We start from the raw sequence: 19,138 nt of genomic DNA on the forward strand, positions 1-19,138 counted from the left end.
AAATTTTTTTCAACCATCTTTTCCATTTTTATACATTTTGGAAAAAGCTCCAGGAAGCCACTAGGGCTAGGGCCGCGGGTTGCCGACCCCCGAGATAGGCGATGAAGAGCGCAAAAAAAAAAAGAGTATGAGCCTCCCATCAAAAAGAAAATTCCACAACCAGAACAATTGTTGGATAAAATATGAGGCCAGGCACATGCCAGAGATGGTAGACTGCAGTAACCAAAGTTGCAAGGGCAAAACCTAGACATGATGCATTAGTTCCGAGATGCTTCTCTGCATTACAAATAATATAAAAGCCAAAATAAAACATTTTTGGATAGCATTTTAAATGATGAGTAGCTGTTTTAGCTCCAAAGAAGCAAGAAATCAAACACACACAGAGTGAGTTAATGCTTTGACTTCAAAGAAACCCCCAAAAAGGGAATTGAAAGATCTTTTTCGTCCTCGTTTCTCAAGAGGAAATAATAATTTGATTGATTCTTGTCCGATAATGCATATGGAATCCTAATGCAGTGTCTCTATATTGAAAGTTTTGTCTGTGATCACATGTACTGTTATAATTCTCAATTTTTACAAAAGTCACCAATGTTCCATCATGAGGGGATCCCACCCACAGCAGCAGCAGCCCCCCTCCACCAGGCCACCCTGGCACTGCATGCAGTACACGTGAGCACCTTTTGTTAGGGATGCTCTTTGTTAGCTGTTGGATGCAAGGCAACAGCCTGGAGCATGAGCAGCAGCATTGCATCTACTGTGACACTATTATTGTATCAAATATTGGCTTTGAATTAAAACGTGTAAACGATCCGCCCCGACAAAAGGTCACGCCGAGATAATTTGCTTTAATTTGTGATATTCTGAAGAAAACAAATACTCACATGAAAATATCTCCATTTTCAACAAACTCATCAGAAATAATAATAGTATTAAAAGTATAAAAATTGCATTTTGATGCTAATTAACACATCACAACATATTATGGCAACCTCCAGGTACAGTATCATGCAAATATCCCCTCTAGTGGCTTTGAGCAGTACTACAAGCATGACACTTAGATGGAGTACAGTGAAGGCTTGACTCTCCACCCACCAATAAAACATATTTCATAAAAAAAAAAAAAACGTTATGTGTAAACATTATCACTATTAAAAATAAACATATTCTAAGATATTATTCATTTCTATTTTATTGCTGTAATCTAACAAAACTGTCTGATCACACTGTATACACAGCATATACACAATGATACACATACTGTACTAGATTAAGTATAATATAACAACATATATTAACTGTATTAATGTATATTTGCAAAATAAATACTACTGGTATATTGCTGCTTCTAATAGTGTTGTTTTGTATGTTTAAATACACATTGCAGACTATATAATGATGTATCTATATTTTCATCATATGTAATAACACTCAATATTGATTAAATCGAGCATTCTATGTATTTATCTATAAAACTTTCATACTAATTATTAGTTCACATTGATGTATTCATAATGTTTGTATTAATAGTAACTAATATTTATAACAAAACATAAAATGTATACAGACATATAAATACACACGCCTACAGAAAACATGTATTATTTACATAATAATATATATTATTTACTTAATTTGACTGTATAAAATGTATCATTTTATGTTCTACAAGATACTGATTATATGTAATAAAATGCGTTGAGTCCAATAATGATGATAGCTATATATGTATCTACTGTATCTATGATTTTAACACTGTAGGTATTTAGTAATTAGGGGTAATATTATATTGTTGAATACATGCAATAAATACCATTCATGTATGTATGTATCTCTATATCATGTCTTCAAGGAAGAACCTATTGATATCAATAATGCCTTTATTGACGTATTTTTGTAAAAATAAATACTACTACTAATAATAATAGCAGTATTAAAAATACATATGCATATTAAATCAAGCTTGCTATGTATTTATGTACAAAGCCTTGAAAAAATATATTAATAATTAGGTAATATTGTATTCCTATTGTTTGTATTTATATTAATAATTATAACAAAACTATTATGAATGTGTACAAATACATAAATACACATGACTGTATAAATTTTATTATTGTATATTCTATACCATGTTAATTATATGTAATAAGATACATTAAGTCACTTCATGATAATCGCTATGTATATATTGTACCTTTAGATAGCATTTTAAATTATATGTAGCTGTTTTAGCTCCAAAGAGCTAAAACCTTCAATATAACACTATTATTATTATTAGTGTGTATTTATTATTTATGTACGCTGTGAAATAACTCTGAAACTAGTCTGTCACTGTGAATGTACTAACTCATGTTCACGTCATCATCTTTTTGCTTTGCTCTATTCACCACTGCCTTGCACGTATTAGTTATTTAAGTAGGTGTTCATCCATCCATCCATCCAAAAAAAATTGGCCGGGGCCGGGGTGTATGTATATATATATATATATATATATATATATATATATATATATATATATATATATATATATATATATATATATATATATATATATATATATATATATATATATATACATATATATATATATATATATATATATATATATATATATATATATATATATATATATATATGTGTGTATGTATATGTATGTATATATATATATGTATATGTATGTATATATATATTGTTTGTATTAATATTAATAATTATAACAAAACTATTATGAATGTGTACAAATACATAAATACACATGACTGTATAAATTTTATTATTGTATATTCTATACCATGTTAATTATATGTAATAAGATACATTAAGTCACTTCATGATAATCGCTATGTATATATTGTAAATATATATATATATATATATATATATATATATATATATATATATATATATATATATATATATATATATATATATATATATATATATATATATTTGGATCAGCGTACATGGAGAGGCACAACCAAGTGGCTGGGATAGTATACAGGAACATCTGCAACCAGTATGGAATAGAAGTACCCAAATCCCAATGGGCCATACCACAGAAGGTGGCTGAGAACAACAGGGCCAAGGTTCTGTGGGACTTCAGCTTCCAGACTGACAAACAGATTCTGGCTAACCAACCAGACGGAGTGGTGGTGGACAAAGAGCAGAAAAGGGTGGTGTTGATAGATGTTTCAATCCCAGCTGACACCAACATCAGGAAGAAGGAACACGAGAAACTTGCGAAGTACCAAGGGCTGAAAGAGCAGCTGGAACGGATGTGGAAGGTCAAGGCTAGCGTGGTCCCCGTGGTAGTGGGGTTTGATTGATTGATTGAGACTTTTATTAGTAGATTGCACAGTACAGTACATATTCCGTACAATTGACCACTAAATGGTAACACCCGAATAAGTTTTTCAACTTGTTTAAGTCGGGGTCCACGTTAATCAATTCATGGGGCGCTTGGAGCAATAACCCCCAAACTGGGAGAGTGGCTCCAACAGATCCCAGGAACAACACCTGAAGCCTCAGTCCAGAAGAGCGCAGTCCTAGGAACAGCCAAGATACTGTGCAGAACCCTCAAATTCCCAGGTCTCTGATAGAGGACCCAAGCTTGAGGATGACACAGATAACACCCCACCCGGGTGAGAAGAAGATTTTATATATATATAAAAGGGACAAGCGGATATATATATATATATATATATATATATATATATATATATATATATATATATATATATATATATATATATATATATATATATTTATACACATATATATATATATATATGTATATGTATGTATATATATATATATATATTTATGTATATATATATATGTATATGTATATATATATATATATATATATATATATATTTATGTATATATATATATATGTATATATATGTATATATACTGTATATATGTATATGTATATATGTGTATATATACTGTATATATATGTATATATGTGTATATATATATATTTATATATATATATATATATATATATGTATATATGTGTATATATATATATTTATATATATATATATATATATATATATATATATATATATATATATATATATATATATATATATTTATATATATATGTATATGTATATGTTGGGACGGCGTGGCGCAGTGGAAGAATGGCCGTGCACGGCCCAAGGGTCCCTGGTTCAATCCCCACCTAGTACCAACCTCGTCATGTCCGTTGTGTCCTGAGCAAGACACTTCACCCTTGCTCCTGATGGGTGCTGGTTAGCGCCTTGCATGGCAGCTCCCTCCATCAGTGTGTGAATGTGTGTGTGAATGGGTAAATGTGGAAGTAGTGTCAAAGTGCTTTGAGTACCTTGAAGGTAGAAAAGCGCTATACAAGTACAACCCATTTATTTATCATATATATATATATATGTATATATATATATATATATATATATATATATATATATATATATATTATCCTAGCGCGATGAAGTCACGTTATCGACGGAAAAATGCATTTTTGTATATATATATATATATATATATATATATATATATATATATATATATATATATATGTATATAAGCCCTGTGATGAGGTGGCGACTTGTCCAAGGTGTACCCCTTGGATGTATGTGTATATATATATATATATATATATATATATATATATATATATATATATATATATATATATATATATATATATATATATAGGGCGGAAGGCGGGGTACACCCTGGACAAGTCGCCATCTCATCACAGGGCCAACACACATATATGTGTGTGTGTATATATCAAGTCACGTTATCGACGGAAAAATGCATTTTTGGACAATTTGAATTGCCTGAGTGGCTAGAAGACACCAAAAAAATTGGTAATTAAAATTTTTTTTTTTTTTTTTTTTTTTTTTAAATGTATTTATTTATTTTAAAGTTGTTTTTTTTTAACTTGGGACTTCCTGAGGGCCGGATTTTGGACGATGGCGGGCCAGAACCGTAGTTTGGGGACCCCTGCACTAGTTAACTATGAACTAGTTACATTAACTATGAACTAGTTAATGTAACTAATATTTATAACAAAAACTCTATATATAAATGTATATATATATATATATATATATATATATATATTCATCCATCCATTTTCTACCGCTTGTCCCTTTTTTGGGGTGGCAGGGGGTGCTGGAGCCTATCTCAGCTGCATATATATATATATATATATATATATATATATATATATATATATATATCCCATCCATCCATTTCCTACCGCTTATTCCCTTTGGGGTCGCGGGGGGCGCTGGAGCCTATCTCAGCTACAACCGGGCGGAAGGCGGTGTACACCTTGGACAAGTCGCCACCTCATCACAGGGCCAACACAGATATATATATATATATATATATATATATATATATATATATATATATATATATAGTTACATAAAAATATTGTATTATTTATGTAATAATATCATATATTAATGAATTAGTACGACTTATTATTTAAGTTGAGTAATGACAACTATCCGTGTATTTATGGCCAAATTAATCTATGGTAAATAACACAGGAGAAATAGTACTGAATCGTTGCATTATTGTATCGTACTGTATATTAGTATCAATGTATCGATATCACGTCTTCAAAGAAGTGAACTGCAGATAACCCCACGACGTGGCGCGCGCATATATACTATAAAAGCCACGGAGCCTGCGTGCGCGTGTGCGCCAAGGAATATGCTTGTGCTTGCGCATAAGGGAGCGCGCCGGCTAAAGGGCTCCGGGGTGAGCTCCCCGCGAACGCGCGCGCGCGCGTGTCTATCTGTGTGTGTGTGTGTGTGTGTGTGTGTGCGCGCTGCGCGCCCATGAAGGATGAGCTTCTCGGGCGTCCATCCCGCCGATGCTCCCTCGTCTCTCGGCCAACTCTTGCGCACCCTCTGGTGCTCGCTCGCCGCCTGCCGAACTTCTTCTTCTCCTCCTCCTTTGTGTGGCCCTCTCGCCACATTATCATTGTTGTTGTGTTGGTGGTTGTCTTCTTCCTCCTCCACCACCACCACCACCACCTCCACCTCCTCCTCCTCGCTGATTGAGAGCTCGGCGGAGGAGCTCAGGTCATCTGCAGCTGCGGCGAAGAAGAAGAAGAAGAAGAAGGAGAAGAAGAAGGAAAGATGGCGATCAGCTACTACTACTAGCCAGATCGGACGGACACACGAGACACAACTTTGGAGGTGACGGAGAAGATTGTCGCGGTGAGTTTGGCGTTTTTATTAAAGATTCCATGTGGCTTTGCGAGGTCCTACGAGAACGTCGCCATTGAGTAGATCATGGGATTTTTTTTTTTTTTTTTTTTAAAGGAGCGTGACCTGGAAAGAGCTTGACCCCCTTCCTCCACCTCCATGGGGAGGCTTTTTTAATGGTGTTTGCTACCCTTGTAGCCAAAGTCAAGTGTGTGTCTCCTCGCTTCCCGGTTCGCTTTCATGTCCGCCTCTCTCCAACCTTGTCAGTCAGGAAATGAGCGTTGTTGCTTTTATTTCATCATCTCCTCCAAAAAAAAACCCCCCAACAAAAACAAGAAAAGATACGGGATTAGTTAGCGCGTTAGCTTCATGGAGAAGCCATTGCACGCATGGTTGTCCTCTCATGTGTCCTCCATTAGGAGCTGCCACAGTGTCCAGCATGATCTCCTGCTGCTCTTAAAAAAAAAAAGAAGGGGTCTGGTGGCCATTTTTTTGAAGGGAGCTGCTGCTCTCCACTAGATGATGCAAAATGTATGTCATTTGTGTGTCTTGTTGTGTTTTGATCTGCCTAACTGGCTGGCTGGCTGGCTGTCACCAGTCTCAGGTCAGGTGCTTACAGTGGAGCTCCAAGCATAAAATGGAGGCTGGCAGATGAGTCTCCAAGGAGTGGGTTAGAACAAAGCTTGTGTTTGACATGTTGAGCTACAGGCCAGACACTTGGACGAGGAAGTAGAAGCAGCAGTAGCAGAAGAAGAAGGAGAACTTTACTTTTTTTAATGAACATAGCTAAATATAGGCGCTTGTGTTTTGTGCACACATACTGGCAGCCTGCTGTCTACATGTATTAACTCATTTTTGGTGTGGATTCAGATTTTGCATAAAAGTTAGCGATACAAATTACTGCCACCTACAGGACTGGAGGTAGACTGCATTACGGGCCCAGTTGTTTATTTTATAAACACAAGTTTATACCTTGGTTGGGTGCTTCTTCGTACCGTACGTGCAGCTGCTAAGTTATGGAAGAATGGAATATAACAGTGCTAATATTCTTCTGCCTTTTTTCCCCGAGGCATTTGTCATTTTAAAGGGGTCATGTTATGATTTTTTTTCTACATTTAAAACACTTCCTGCCACCTACAGGACTGGAGGTATACTGCATTACCGGCCCAGCTGTTTATTTTATAAACACAAGTTTATACCTTGGTTGGGTGCTTCTTTGTACCGTACGTGCAGCTGCTAAGTTATGGAAGAATGGAATATAACAGTGCAAATATTATTTTGCCTTTTTCCCCCCTGAGTCATTGGTCATTTTAAAGGGGTTATGTTATGATTTTTTTATCTACATTTAAAAACACTTATGCCACCTACAGGACTGGAGGTAGACTGCATTACGGGCCCAGTTGTTTATTTTATAAACACAAGTTTATACCTTGGTTGGGTGCTTCTTTGTACCGTACGTGCAGCTGCTAAGTTATGGAAGAATGGAATATAACAGTGCAAATATTCTTCTGCCTTTTTTCCCCAAGGCATTTGTCATTTTAAAGGGGTCATGTTATGATTTTTTTTCTACATTTAAAACACTTCCTGCCACCTACAGGACTGGAGGTAGACTGCATTACGTCCCCAGCTGTTTATACCTTGGTTGGGTGCTTCTTCCTACTGTACATGCAGCTGCTAAGTTATGGAAGAATGGAATATAACAGTGCTAATATTCCTTTGCCTTTCCCCCAGGTCATTGTTCATTTTTAAAGGGGTCCTTTTATGATTTTTTTTCCTACATTTAAAAACACTTCCTGCCACCTACAGGACCGGAGGTAGACTGCATTACGGGCCCAGCTGTTTATTTTATAAACACAAGTTTATACCTTGGTTGGGTGCTTCTTGCTACCGTACATGCAGCTGCTAAGTTATGGAAGAATGGAATATAACACTGCGAGTCATTTGATTTTTTTCTTTTCTACATTTAAAAGACTTCCTGCCACCTACAGGACTGGAGGTATACTGCATTACGGGCCCAGCTGTTTATTTTATAAACACAAGTTTATACCTTGGTTGGGTGCTTCTTCCTACCGAACATACAGCTGCTAAGTTATGGAAGAATGGAATATAACAGTGCAAATATTCTTCTGCCTTTTTTCCCCAAGGCATTTGTCATTTTAAAGGGGTCAAGTTATGATTTTTTTCCTACATTTAAAACACTTCCTGCCACCTACAGGACTGGAGGTAGACTGCATTACGTGCCCAGCTGTTTATACCTTGGTTGGGTGCTTCTTCCTACTGTACATGCAGCTGCTAAGTTATGGAAGAATGGAATATAACAGTGCTAATATTCTTCTGCCTTTTTTCCCCCGAGGCATTGTTAATTTTAAAGGGGTTATGTTATGATTTTTTTTTTCTACATTTAAAACACTTCCTGCCACCTACAGGACTGGAGGTATACTGCATTACGGGCCCAGCTGTTTATTTTATAAACACAAGTTTATACCTTGGTTGGGTGCTTCTTCCTACCGAACATACAGCTGCTAAGTTATGGAAGAATGGAATATAACAGTGCAAATATTCTTCTGCCTTTTTCCCCCAAGGCATTTGTCATTTTAAAGGGGTCATGTTATGATTTTTTTTCTACATTTAAAACACTTCCTGCCACCTACAGGACTGGAGGTAGACTGCATTACGTGCCCAGCTGTTTATACCTTGGTTGGGTGCTTCTTCCTACTGTACATGCAGCTGCTAAGTTATGGAAGAATGGAATATAACAGTGCTAATATTCTTCTGCCTTTTTTCCCCGAGGCATTGTTAATTTTAAAGGGGTCATGTTATGATTTTTTTTCTACATTTAAAACACTTTCTGCCACCTACAGGACTGGAGGTAGACTGCATTACGGGCTCAGTTTATTTTTCAAACACAAGTTTATACTTTGGTTGGGTGCTTCTTGCTACTGTACATGCAGCTGCTGAGTTATGGAAGAATGGAATATAACAGTGCGAGTCATTGTTAATTTTAAAGGGGTCATATGATTTTTTTTTCTACATTTAAAACACTTCCTACCACCTACTGGACTGGAGGTAGACTGCATTACGGGCCCAACTGTTTATTTTATAAACACAAGTTTATACTTTGGTTTGGTGCTTCTTCCTGCTGTACATGCAGCTGCTAAGTTATGGAAGAATGGAATATAACTGCTAATATTCTTCTGCCTTTTTTTTCCCAAGGCATTTTTCATTTTAAAGGGGTCATATTATGATTTTTTTCCTACATTTAAAACTCTTCCTGCCACCTACAGGACTGGAGGTAGACTGCATTACGGGCCCGGCTGTTTATTTTATAAACACAAGTCTATACCTTGGTTGGGTGCTTCTTCCTCCCGTACATGCAGCTGCTAAGTTATGGAAGAATGGAATATAACAGTGCTAATATTCTTCTGTTTTTTTTCCCCCGAGGCATTTTTCATTTAAAGGGGTCATGTTATGATTTTTTTTTCTACATTTAAAGCACTTCCTTGTGGTCTACATCAGTGGTTCTCACACCTTTTTCACTGAGTGTCACCTCTGTTCAGTTCAGTTTCAGTTTATTTCGAACATGCATATGATACAGTGCTATTAATCACCCATTTCCAGTTGTTTCATTATGTCCGAAAGGGAGTAGGAAGAAGCAGAGCTTATTTAATCCTAACCCCTTTCATACCATAGCAATTTTATCAAATTTCCTTGTTCTCTGTAACAGAACAGTGAACAAATAAATAATATACCATAGTAAGCAAACAAATATTAAATACATACGCACTTTCCTCTCCACATACCACCATAATGGCCAACAATCAAATAAGGTAGCGTAGCCCTAAGTATTTATTTAAAAAAGTATATTCAATATTTTGGGCCACTGTAACATTACAGAGTTTGAACTGTAACACTGTTTGAATATTTCTTTAGGTGATTCTTTGACATACCACTAGACGGAGCCCGCGTACCACTAGTGATACTTGTACCACAGTTTGAGAATTACCTGTCTACATAACATGTAATAGTGGTTCTTTCGATAAAGATTTGCATGGATTATGTTTTACAGACTGTTTTCAAGCTGCTTTCTGAACGTCTCTTCAGGATGCACCGTTTTGTGGGCGGTGTAATTCACGTGCCTCCACTTTAACTGTGTCTTCTCCGTGCCAGCCATGTTGTAGTTTTTAGAGTTTCCATAGCGAGTCTACTGACAGATATAAGTTCGAATTATACGCTCATTTGTGATCGAAATGTCAACAGCGGAGAATGCATGTGCATTTATGAGCCAGTCTGCCCCACAACAAGAGAATAGCGTAAAAATACGGAGCTTATTGACTGCAATGGCAGACTCGCACAAGGCTCTTGGGGTACATTTTTACCAAATATGGATAATCTGCTGACAACACCGGCAGGGAAAAACGTCACAGGTTGTGCAAATTCCAAACGGCTTGTTTGGAGGAAGTATGAAGGAAGGAAAGATTGTTTTATAAATATCTCTGAATTTTTTCCATGGTTTGATTTAATTTTTTTGGGACGGATGCCAAATACACAAAAATAGGTACCAATAGGTAAGAAAAGTTGGTTTTGCATAATAGTCCCCTTTAATGTGGAGGGAAAAAGCATTATGGCAATATTCTGCCTTGGGAAGTCATATTTTGTACAATTATATAATTGTCAGATCTTCTGTTATGGTTCTTATGTAGGGCTGCAACGATTAATTGATTAGTATGGTTAGAAAAAACTTTGATTTATATTCAGTTGCTTTTATTCATCGTTTAATGAGTGTAACTAAATGTATAAAATCCAGACTGCATGAAGTGCTTGGAACTCTAAATACGCAATATAGTTTCCACACAGCCACTGTAATAGAGCGCACATTGGTGTGCTGTAATCTTTTTAATTAATGCACACATGTACAAATACACATTTCAATGTTGATGATTTGCATTTTATTAGAAAAAAAGAATGAGGGATATGGCATGCAGAAAAAAAAAAATTACAACTATCTATAGGTATTACAACTACTATTATCCTATTACTTGATTAATCGGGGAAACAACTACAAAGGTGCGCTTCATTCATTAACCGTGTTACAAAAAAGATCACTTAGACTGATACATAATGTTGGATATAGAGAACATACAAACCCTTTATTTATTGAGTCAAACATATTGAAGTTTAATGATTTGGTAAAATTGCAAACAGCTAAAACTATGTACAAACTAGCAAACTATAATCTCTTACCCAATAATGTACAACAATTCTTCTCAACTAAAGAGGAGAAATTAACTTAAAACGTTTGTATGCTCGTACAACACTAAAAACATTTAGCAAATAAGTATGTGGAATTAAACTATGGAATAGATTAAGTAAAGAAGTTAAATAATGTACTGATATGATCCAGTTTAAGAGGTTGTTCAAATTAATAGTGCTTACAAAGTACAAAGCAGAAGAATGATCAGAAATACCTTCAACTTTTTTGAAAATTGGATATTCTTCATCTCAGCATGTTTTTCATGACTGACTTAATTATCTATTACAAGAACTTTGATTGATTGAAACTTTTATTAGTAGATTGCAAAGGAAGAGAATACATTATAGGAAACAGTACAGTTTACACAGTCCAGTACATATTCCGTACAATTGACCACTAAATGGTAACACCCGAATAAGTTTTTCAACTTGTTTAAGTCGGGGTCCACGTTAATCAATTCATGGTAACTGCTGTATTAACCATTTAGTGATGCAATTGTGTTACAAAAAGAAGACAGTAAATGAACGTATGTATTTGTAAACGCTCTGAAGTGGGAAAGTGGTAGGATTAAATAAGCTTTGCTTCTTCCTACTCCTTTTCGGACATAATGTAAAGAGAAATGATGTATTTTACTGTAATTGTGTTCATGTTCGAAATAAACAAAAAAAAGAAAGAATCGAACAAATTAATTGATAGATACTCGATCACTACAATAATCTATATCTGCAGCCCGAGTCTGATGCGGAAAATTTGCGGGATATGTGTGTGATTGAGGCTTTTGTTCCGCCTCGGCGCAGGTCTGCACTTGACTGTGTAAAGTTTTATTGAGGCAAAGTAGATGCACTACTTGTTTGCAACCAGTAGAAGCGCTGTTGATTTGGGCGCAAGTCGTTTGGAAAAGAGAAAACCGCTCCATCCCTGCAGACCTTTGTCATTAATAGGTATGTGTTTATGACAAATAAGCTTGTAAAAAAAGTGTCTGCGCTCACTGTATCGTGCTGATTTTTACTTACTTGACAGCGTGTTTAGAACGCAAACACCTGTATTATCTTTTGCTTTTGCTAATGCGTTTATACATGTCACTTTTAAATGGATCAAAGAGGTTTATGCTTAAATAACAGTTTCATAGTTTTTTGCTGGTTGCACCACCTGACATGAAAAGTGTACCAACGTGCATGTGACTTCAAAGACTCTCTTTAATCATCAATATTTGAAAGATCTTCTAACATTGTAACCTAAAAAGTTCACTTGGGGTCCTCTAAATGATGCAACATCTTATTTACTGCTATCCTTGTCCCACCACCGTGACCCCGAGAGGGACAAGGTGTAGAAAATGAATGGATGGGTGGATTGCTTCATTAAAAAAGTATTGTTTTTTGGTTGTTCCACTCTAACATTTTACAAATTGTGAGACAAGTTATGTGGTTATCTCAGCAAATTTTAAATTAAAGTATGGTCTAGGGCAGTGATTCTCAAACTTTGGTACGTGAACCAAAGTGGTTCGCCAAAAAATTACTTAAGTATATTTTATTTGATTCTTTATTAAAGTACAGTGTTGCTGTTCAAACTGTGAGTGATATTACAGTGGCCAAAATATTAAATATACTTGTTAAATAAGACCTTTGTCTTGTTTTTAATGAACACTTAGGCCTACTACGCTACCATATTTTAATGTTGGTTATTATGGTGGTACTTGGAGAGCAAAGTGTTTTCTAAGGTGGTACTTGGTGAAAAAAGTTTGAGAACCACTGCTCTATGGCATATTATTTAAGTTAATAATTATAAAGTACTATTGCGAAAGTCCTCATAGTTAATTCATTTTTGAGGACAGGTGTGTCACCTGGCATTTTGGGAGGTTTGAGCTGCCTTAACATAAAGAAATGTATACTATTTGAATGTAGTAAAACCTTATTTTAACTAATTCCACTTTAAAGAGTAAAGTTAATCCATGCACGAATTGATGACATTTCAAAAGGAAATCATGCACTTGGACTCCAAATTATGTCTGTCAACTTACAGATGCAAAACACATTTCAATTAATAATAACTCCATCCATCCATTAAATATTATAAAAGATGTTTTTAGTTTGTTGCACAACATCTCTATAATGTTGGCAGCTAGCAAACACTTCACTGACCAGGGGTCCAGAGATTTCTATGGGCCCCCAAACATCTCATAAAAAAGATTAACAAAGTGTTCTTCAATTGAGAACTTTCTTTATTTATTTTGTCTTAATTATTGAGCTTAAAAAACATAAAAATGCTAAATTAATCATGATAGTTTTGTCAGATTACCATACTTTCTCACGCAATAGACTATTCCATGTTACCTTTGGATGTGCAGACTTGATGTTTTTTCTGCTAAGGAACATATATTGTCTGTTTTATGTTTTTTTTGATAAAAACTTGGTCAAAAGATTTCGGTGTGTGGAACACAAAGTCTATGTTTCGGATCTTATCACGTTTATTTTAAGACTGTTTTCATTGTTCTTCTTTAAAAAAAAAAAAACAGAAGACGAAACATCCCCAATCCCGATAATCCACCATTATCAATAATCAGCTGTAGTTCACACATACAGGCTCCAAACTGATTAGTAACTTAACGTGTGATCTGAACTAGGGACACAGATGGGATTTTTGATTGAGTGGGACCAACATAGTTTCAACTCCACACCTTAATCAACATTGGTACATTAATACAAGTGTTTGTATACTGTACACAAAGTTCACAATTTTATTGACAGAAGTAGCACAAATAAGTAAAAGTGATAAAAAGTAGTACGTTAAGTCGTGTATGCCATTGAGATGTTTCATGAGTGTGTGTGCCTTTTAAAAGGTGACGTCAAGCAGGCCCTGTTGAATGCATGTTGTTAGTGCTTGTTAATTAAGCTATTGGACGTGCTTCGGTGGCCGTATCTCTACTTGCCCACAAATGGGATGTATTGAATTGAACATTGAATTGTTCTTTGTCGTAGTTGTACAGTGTGACTGTCACAGTAGACTGTGATTCAAATTTCAACATTCATGTACAGCGTGAACAGACCACTGGCGTAGCACGCAAACGACGGACTACGTGCACTGTAAATTAGTCTAAATAACGCAACATTAATCCTCTGTTTCACCAGCGATGTTTGTGCATCTTATGTTGGAAAAGGAGCACGGACGTATCGGAATCGCTATGAAATGCTCTCTAAACCGTGTCAGGTCAACTGACCATTGAGATTTTTTTCATAAACCGTCCCATTGTTAGTGTATAAGTATTTATTGAGCAGATTCAACAATACCATGGTGATAACCAAGTTTGGTAATCTTGTTACATCCATACTATTATTTATTACATCATCAAATATGTATGTCAATTATCATTGCTGTAAAGTACTGGGAAAGCTTGTAAATGTACCCAAGAAAGGGTGCAACTATTAGAACGTTGATTCTCAAACTGTGGTACACAGACTTCGAGTGGTAAGCCAAAAAAAATCACCTGATTAAAGTAAAGTGTTTTACTGTCCTATATTCAAACACAGTGTTACTGTTGAAATGGTGTGTAATGTTACTTGAATAAAACCTCTGCCTTATTTTCAATGAATATTTAGGCCTACTACGCTATTGCACCGGCCGTCCCCGGGTCACATTTGTGGGTTCCCTCCAAGGCTTCTCATTATATCCCATTGGGTTGAGTTTTTTCTTGCCCTGATGTGGGATCTGAGCCGAGGATGTCGTCGTAGCTTGTGCAGCCCTTTGAGACACTTGTGATTAAGGGCTATGTAAATAAACTTTGATTGATTGATTGATACTGTATTTTAATGTTGGTTGTTACAGTGGTACTTGCAGAGCCTCATTTATTCTGAGGTGGTACTTGGTGAAAAGTGTTTGAGAACCACTGTATTAGAATGATTGCAATTGTTCTGTCATTCAACCCCCTAATTTCTAACTTCTAATTCAACTCAACTTCTTCCATTTTTCCTTCATGTCTGCAGTTAAAGTCCTTGCGAATGTGAGGGGCTTTTTTGTGTTGCTTTAAAGTGGAATGCTTCTGAGATTGGTACAAGTCATAGTTCAAACAAGTTGACTTTCCATCTCCTGAAGTTGCACAAAAACCTAGAGGTTGAACCGCTATTAAATCTTACAAGGCTTCAAGTCTTGTGCTGGTTCAAATCAAATTGGCTTTTTCTTTGGGGTTTGATGTGTAAAAAACAACTATTGGATGGGCTCTACTTTAATGAAATAATTTAGCTGACACTTGAGTTTGTTTGCCATGTCTGATGGACATGTGACGGCTGCGCCTCATAATGCTGAACATTGCAGGGTTTTGTCCCCTCCATGTGGTTAATGTTCAGCTATGTGTGAAGTATTGGTGCACAGTTTCTATAAGGAAGTTCTCAGTAATGTTTTTGTGTGTACGCTCTTCTTCCTTTCCAGTTGCTTAAATGGCTCTCCACACAAAATATCCTGAAGGTGTTCAGTCTGTCAGGAGGGAGTGTGTGTGTTTGTCTTCCGCAGTGGTCCGTGGTTTCTGTGTGCAGTGTCGCTGACGAGCTGAAGAGCGAGCTTGACACACGGTGCTGCGACAGCGCCCAGGCTGAGGAGAGCCATCCAAATCAAAATGGTGGCGATGCTCCTTCTCTCTCCCTGGTGTGGCAGGTTCCTCGAGGAGGAGCCGCACGCTCGCCCAACAGGAATCTGCTGCGCTCGACACATTTCTCTGGCAGGCCACTGCAGTGTTGGACTAGACTCCAATGCTCCAACTCTCAGGGTGTGATGGCCTTGTCTTTGCAGTCTTTGGACTTTGTCATTTGAAGGATTGTGTCTTTGCAGTCTTTGGAGTTTGTCATTTGAAGGATTGTGTCTTTGCTCTTGTAGTGTGGACCCATGTTGTACTCAGTGGCAGTTTTGTTTTTAGAGATTAAAGCAAATGTCTGTTGACTAAAGGACTATATTGTGAAACATTTAAGGACTTTGGTAGGTCTCTAATTTGGTTCCTTTTATCTCACGACAGCGTTCCCCCCTAAGACAGTGTTTTTCAACCTTTTTTGAGCCAAGGCACAATTTTTGCGTTGACAAAAATCCGGAGGTACACCGCCAGCAAAATCATTAAAAAAGGAAACTCAGTTGACAGTAAAAAGTCGTTGTCGCAGTTGTTGGATATGACTTTAAACCATAACCAAGCATGCATCAATATAGCTATTGTCTCAAAGTAGGTGTACTGTCACCACCTGTCACATCACCCCCTGACTTATTTGGACTTTTTTGCTGTTTTCCTGTGTGTAGTGTTTTAGTTCTTGTCTTGCGCTCCTATTTTGGTGGCTTTTTCTCTTTTTTTTGGTATTTTCCTGCAGCAGTTTCATGTCTTCCTTTGAGCGATATTCCCCGCATCTACCTTGTTTTAGCAATCAAGAATATTTCAGTTGTTTTCATCCTTCTTCGTGGGGACATTGTAGATTATCATGTCATGTTCGGATGTACATTCTGGACGCCGTCTCTGCTCCGCAGTAAGTCTTTGCTGTCGTCCAGCATTCTGTTTTTGTTTACTTTGTAGCCAGTTCAGTTGAAGTTTCGTTCCGCATAGCCTTCCCTAACCTTCAATGCCTTTTCTTAGAGGCAGTCACCTTTTGTTTAATTTTGGTTTAAGCATTAGACACCTTTTTACTTGCACATAGCCTCCCGCTGTTTGCAACATCTACAAAGCAATTAGCTACCGGCTGCCACCTACTGGTATGGAAGAGTATTACACGGTTACTCTGCCGAGCTCAACAACAACACATCATTTGCAGACTATAATTACTGGTTTGCAAAAAAATATTTTTAACCCAAATAGGTGAAATGACATAATCTCCCACGGCACAACAGACCGTATCTCACGGCACACTAGTGTGCCGCGGCACAGTGGTTGAAAAACACTGCCCTAAGAAATGATGAAAAGTAGGGATGGGTGATGTTAGGGCTGGGCAATATGGCAAAAAATAAATCACAAATAATTGTTTCATATTATCCAATCTCGATTAATATAACATAAAAAAAAAAAAAAGTCGGATTGTCCCGTGGAGGATTATAGCGAGTACCGCATCCCTACTGTTTACTACTGCGGTATCTGGTAACAGACATTTCCACCATGTTTGATCGAGGTAATATATGCTAACAGCTGACAACTGTCATTTTGTCAATATATATAATCGTGTTTACTAGAGGTACAACAGTCCTGGTAACCCACGCTACGGTCCGTACCTCGGTTTTAGTGCCACGGTTTTGCTTCTTTTTTGGTACATTTTGTGTGTAAAGACAACTTATTTTTTCTCTCGAAGTTATTTTGTTATTTTGCTTGTCACCACAAACTTCATTGTGCAGTAAACAAAGTATCGGTGGTGTACTGAATACTATAACACTTTTACTTCAAGTTAATATTGACTAAACAACACTTTCAAAGGGTAAATTGTAATTTGTATTCTTTAATTACTTGTATACACCAGTGCTTCTCATCAGTGATTTGGCAAACAAGTGGTGACCCAGATTGTGTTTTGTTTTTTTAAAACTTAAATACTGTAGCATATATTAAATACAATTACCGTATTTTTCGGAGTATAAGTCGCACCGGAGTATAAGTCGCACCTGCCGAAAATGCATAATAAAGAAGGAAAAAAACATTATGCAACTTTCATAAACTATGAAAAAAAACTGCGACTTATAGTCCGAAAAATACGGTACATTAAAGTGCAGTTTTAATTAATGGTACTGTAAAACAATGTATACCAACACATAAAACAAGTTTAATGATTATTTCAGGAACAAATACTTTTTTTTATCCACAAACTCAAAAAATTATTTGAACAAAAAGTGTCTGTAGAGTTTTTTACTACATGCTATATCATAGGAGTTGAATCTTTGCACAGGGTTCGTACGGGTGCTTAAAAACTTTGAAAATGCTTGGATATTAATGTTGTGTTTTCAAGGTTTGAAAAATGCTTGAATTTTGGGTGAAGTGCTTGGAAATGTTCATCATATTTCTCGGTAGTCTGACTCAATTGGCTAATTATAAAATGGAAAAAAACAAAATAAGTTTCCTTAAAAATTAAAGCTACATTACTAAAACATTTACTTGCTCTGTTGTCTTTGCACGAGCCCTTACATTAGGTTGTTGTCTTGGCAGAGCCGTATACGCGGCTCTGTGTCGCCCCAAAGAGGACAGTGGTGCATCGGTCCATCATGCCGGGAGGTTGTCGTTTTAAAAAACATTGGATGGAAAATGACAAATACCAACTTTGGATAAAACTTGGACCAAATCCACGTGTAGCCTGCTGCAAAGTACGTAAAAAGGAAATCCAGCTTTTCGCAATGGGAGAGTCGGCTCTCTCGAGTCATATGAAAGGTAAACCACAGAGAGTACTAGCCTTACAAGTTAACTAACATTAGCTAAAGTTTTGTTTTCTAACGTTTTGGTACATGCTAGACCTAAACTGTGACATCAGTGTTAGATTACATGTTAATTAAGGACAGTTATTACGAGCTATGAAAGGAAAAAAGCGAGCATTTGTCAATGATAAATTAAAATGTTAAGAACTTCCCTCAACTAAAAATCAATTTGTCATCATAGCCACAGTTATAAGGCTAGATATGCTTAATGAAAGGTGACTGGGGTGTTGTGAAACAAACAAAATATTTTCCTTTAATTCAT

At 36.3% G+C, this 19,138-nt stretch overlaps 1 protein-coding gene across 3 annotated transcripts in view; it reads left to right on the plus strand.

The window, feature by feature from the left end:
• The first annotated feature begins 5,776 nt into the window (after window positions 1–5,776).
• The window catches only part of znf462 (zinc finger protein 462), a 90,800-nt gene continuing 77,438 nt past the window's right edge, over window positions 5,777–19,138 (plus strand). For 2 of the 3 annotated variants that reach the window (XM_061927260.2, XM_061927262.2), the window contains exon 1: window positions 5,778–6,233. The gene's annotated coding sequence lies outside the window, so the exon portion shown is untranslated. Of the gene's footprint in view, window positions 6,234–19,138 lie in introns of all 3 variants that reach the window. The other variant, XM_061927263.2, reaches the window with a different exon arrangement.

This window comes from Nerophis lumbriciformis, linkage group LG32 (genome assembly GCF_033978685.3).
Source record: "Nerophis lumbriciformis linkage group LG32, RoL_Nlum_v2.1, whole genome shotgun sequence".
Taxonomy (NCBI): Eukaryota; Metazoa; Chordata; class Actinopteri; order Syngnathiformes; family Syngnathidae; genus Nerophis; species Nerophis lumbriciformis.